Source organism: Capsicum annuum, chromosome 6, assembly GCF_002878395.1.
Source record: "Capsicum annuum cultivar UCD-10X-F1 chromosome 6, UCD10Xv1.1, whole genome shotgun sequence".
Taxonomy (NCBI): domain Eukaryota; kingdom Viridiplantae; phylum Streptophyta; class Magnoliopsida; order Solanales; family Solanaceae; genus Capsicum; species Capsicum annuum.
Genome location: NC_061116.1, coordinates 41,376,754 through 41,381,830, shown reverse-complemented (window position 1 = coordinate 41,381,830; position 5,077 = coordinate 41,376,754).

The following is a 5,077-nucleotide window of genomic DNA, read 5'->3' as shown; positions in this document are numbered from 1 at the left end:
GATTCATCTTAGAATGGTTTCATTCATGAGATTTTGGATAATGCAAATAGATGGAAAGATGGAAAACCAAATCGTATGAACTTGTTTGACTGACTGCTATACTGAAATACTGGCTATTTAAACAAATTCCCTACTGACTGGATCATTTGATCTGCTAACTTATTAATGGTTAGGTACTGGGCATGTAAGATTGAAAGGTAGTCTGAATAACTAGGCTAAGAATATGGAGTTTTCATGAATATAAGAAAGGGACTAACTGAGTAACATGAGATAGCTAAGCGTGAATTCATGAAATACTAAATTATCTAAGAATGCAAGGTCAAGTAAATAACATGGTTCGGAAATATTCTGTAGACAGAAGTACTAAAATACTACTAACTGAGTAACTGGTAGCTGTAGCATTGGTCAAGCAAGTCTGGGACTGAACTGAGTTTCTGATCTGATTACTGAACTGAAGTTGGTATTATAACTAAAACTGTAACTGAGATTCTTACTGGAACTGAATGTTGGGTTCTGATAATTAAGGTTTAGACTGATATTGAAGTACTAAGACTGGATACTAATAACTACTTGGGGAAAGATTAGCATAGGAAAGGATCTGATGCTCAAACAAATACTATATCAACCGCAATAATTGGCTAAGGCCTAAGAAACGGAATACCAACATTATGGATTTATCAAGAGTTTTAAACTGGAGATATACATGACGTAATCTGAACTTGACTGATAACTAGGAGTAGAGCATGAGCCATGTGGATTGAACATATGGTAAAATATGACATGAGCGCCTGAGTCATGAGCTGCATGACCTGAGTCTGAAATTTCTATGTTCATGGAACATGATTTGTAATACTAAGCAAACTGAAACTTTTAAATCTAAAGAAATATGAACATGTAAATAAGGGATCTGTAACTTACCAGTGACTGCATCAGGAGGACTTTCCTAATCCTGTTGGGACTGAAGTGCATTGAGGTTGTTTTGGCCTTGCCTAGTGATAGCACTAAAATTGGTACCCTACTGATTTGGACAACCGAACTGAGTTGAGGAGCGGAAATGACTCTGATAACCTAACTGGGGGCAATCTCTGACCTTGTGACCTAACTTACTGCATCCAAAATAAATACAACTATCGGCTCTACACACATCCTTATGATGCTTACCACACTCTTCGCAAAGCAGATGAGTAAGAATCTTGCTCTCACTACTCCGGCCTTAGAGCCTGATGCCCCATTCTTATAGTTATTTCTGAACTTTGATACTGAGGTACTAGCTGAAGAGTGAACTGGGGCTAAATATTTCTGACACAACTGAGAACGGTTACCATCATGTGATCCGTGGCGAGAAAAACTATAACTACCTATTTTGTCTCTCTTACTTTCTCTCTCCTTCTTCTTAAGCTTCTGCTCTTTAATCTGTTGAGCATAGACCATAAGCCTAGATATGTCCATGTTACCAATCAATATCACAGTCCTATACTTCTTAACCAGTCTACCTGATACCCCTGACACAAACTTACTCATTCTAGATCTACTGTCTGCTACTACATGGGGAGCATACCTACACTCCTTTATGCTCATTGAACCTAGTCTGAGATTGATGAACTCTAACACTTTGGCTTCTTTTTGCTCTATGGAAAATAACCTATTTAAGAAAGTTGTATCAAACTCTTCCCAATCTATAGGCTCTGTATTTGTACACCTGTCTACCTTCTACTATTTATACCATGTATGGACTATATCTTGTAGCTAATAGGTGGCTAACTCTACGCTCTCACTGGAAGTCACTCCCATGATGTCTGTGACTTTCTAAACTTGATCGAGGAACTCCTGTGGATCCTCTTTAGACTTGGAATCAGTGAATAAAGGAGGATTCATTTGGGTGAAGTCCTAAATCCTAGATGCAGCAACATTGGCCACTGGGTTGGCTAGAACAGTAGTTTGCCGTTTATTCTGAGCTGCGACTGAACTGGCTAGAGTAGTGAATGCAATCCTGAATTCTGCATGAGAGACATACTCGTCTAAGGGATCTGCCTGGACTGGCTGAGGTGTTCACTGACTTTTATTTCCCCCTTTGTTAGCCCTTTTGGGAGGCATGATCTATAAACTAAGGGAAGAAGTGGATTAGATTGAGATTTTAACTGGAGCTCATGCTCACTTGCACGACATGAATACTGAAAGAAGAGAAACTGTTCCTAAAACATCTCAAAGCCTCCTACACATAAGTGTGGTGCACAATAAACCCATTTACAAGACTCTACTAGATGTGGCTTTCAGATTTCCTAGGACATTATTGAACCTTAGGCTTTGATACCAAGTTTGTAATGCCCCGAATCTGGTACCCGAAATGCTACAGGGTACCCATGACCTCGAAGGACCACAAGCTAACCCATGACTGATATTTGTACTTGTATACTGCATAATATATCATAAAATATGGAAAAATGAACTGAATGGCCATAAGGTTCAAAATTGAATGAACATCTGCTAAACAATGTCTGAAAATAGTATAAAAATACCAAAGCAAATCTGAAATAACTATCTAATATGTTATAGTATGAAAGCCTCTAAACTGTCTAAATAAGGAGTTGATGGGACATGTCCCCAACTAACTTCGACTACTGAAATAAACTAAAAACTGAAATAGTAATAAAATCATTATGTCCTCGAAGGATGAGGACTCACTGCTAACTCTGATTGTTGAATTGGGATGCTACTGGTTCTCTGGATCTCGTGCTTCTAAACCTATGGTATAAGACACCATAGCACAAATACTTCAGTACTTTGAATGTACTGGTATGCAAGTAAGGTAGGTTGAATGCAATAGGTTCATATGTATGAACAATACTAACTAACTAATATAAATGTGAGAATGCATGCATGCATACGTAATTGTAATCGAGATTGTGCTAGGACTGAATACTGAGTTGTGACTACGGAGTTTTACTAATAACATGGAATTACTGATATCTGGGTAACTGATACTATGTTACTAATACATGAATAACTGTGTCTGACAATTCTGATTATAAAGAATTGGTCTGGTTGACTGTATCTGACAGTTCTGAAGATGAATACTGATGACATGAGTTTTGATAAATGATATAACTGATAACGTGAATGACTATATCTGATAGTCCTAAAATTTGAAGAACTATTTGAGTTCTTTTACTGAGGCTGAGACTAAGACTGAAACTGTAACTGTGGGAAGTGATCATCTAATCGACATACCCCAAAACTGAACTGATGGGGTCCAACCTGTAACCCCAGCTGGAAGGGTGTCAGTACCGTGCCACTAGTAAAAACCTACTGTGAGTATACCCTCTCTAACAGGGAGCTCTTCCGTTAACCCCTCCTGGTAGGTAACCCAAATGATTGGTATATATGTCCCTAAATGTGTAGGGTTTATCTCAACCTACGCTGGCTACGTAGTTTTTAAACTTAAGGATTGCTTCTAGGGATCTCAGTCCTATCTAGCGGGTGAGTCCCCATACCTAAGCTCGCTCAGTGCTGAATCCTACTCCCATCTGAAAGACACTAAACTGATTAACTGAGCTGAACTAATACTAGTGGTATTATTTAGCGAAGCTAAACTAAACTGAATTTACTGAGTTTCGTTGACTGACGGAATGTACTGAGTTTTGAGGACTGACTAATATACCTGAAGTAACTGAGATTGACTGGAATACTGAGGGTATTGAGATTACTGAGTACTGAGATCACTGAGATTATTGAACTACTGAGATTACTGAGATTTCTGAGATTTCTGAGTTTTCCTGAGTCATATGACTGACTGAGTTCTATGGATCATAGCTTGACTGAGAGTATCGTAAAAACATGACATGGCTCTAGGCACATAGCTAAATAATCGGGTACAAGTACCCCCAGGACTCGATGGAAAGAAACTGACATAGCATGACTTACGTGAACACATGGCTATCAACACAATTCATAATTCATATATTGAAGCACTTCATCAAACATGTGATATACATAAACTTGTACAAACATGAGGATTTCATAATATCATGCTAGTTGGGCACTTTTTCTTCATATCGGCATTTAATCAAACACATGATAGGCATAAGATATGTAGACACCATTATACAATAATTACATATCATGATTCAACATCTAATTTCATTATCCTAGGGTTTAATCATAGGTTCACATGCATCTCTACAAATCAATTCCACATAACATTAATCACCCAACATGGATTTGAATTCAATTGATCAACATAAACAAAATAAACCCAACATGAAGTTCATAAATAAAATCTAAAATCTTGACTTTAGAAAAGAGATTCTTGGACTTCATGGACGAAAGAAATCCATGAAGGAATACTATGCATACCTTAGTTCGTGATTTCGTGAAGATTGACGGTGAAACCTTCTTGAATTTAAATTCCCAATAGAAACCGTAGCTTGTTCTTGAGAGAAACTAGTATATTTTGGGTGAAGAATGGCTAAATCAAGTGTTATTGGGTATAAATAGAGGTAGAAAATTGACCTTTTAACCCTTGGACGTATTTTCTAATTTCAGTAAAATTTTTCCGAACTGGGCCCCTGGCATGATGCGGCGCTGGAATTTGACAATTGGCAAACTGAGGGATGGCGCGACGCAGAGCCATCGCGTTGGTCCTTCCTTCCTGACGTGGAACTTTGGCGCGATGCGGAGGAAATCACGCTAAGACACTGAAAAAGGACAATTGCCATTTTAGCTTGTGTCGCGGCACGCCACTGACCAATATGGCGTTGTTTTATGATGGAAACTTGAAATAGACATAACCTTTTACCCGGTTATCGGATTTAAGGGAATCTTATATCGATGGAAAGCTTATTGAATTTCCCACATGACGAAATGTGAAAATCTTGAAAATTTCTCATAGAAAAAAAATCATCATTCAATTTAGAAGCTAATACTTGGTATTCTTAGGACGAAATTAGCTAGGAAACTTGGGATTATTACAACTATAGTCACAGAAATCAGTAGCAAACAAACACAAAAATAATAACGAAAAATAGTAAAACAACACAATACACGAAAATTAAAACTATAAGGCGTAACTAGAGAAATA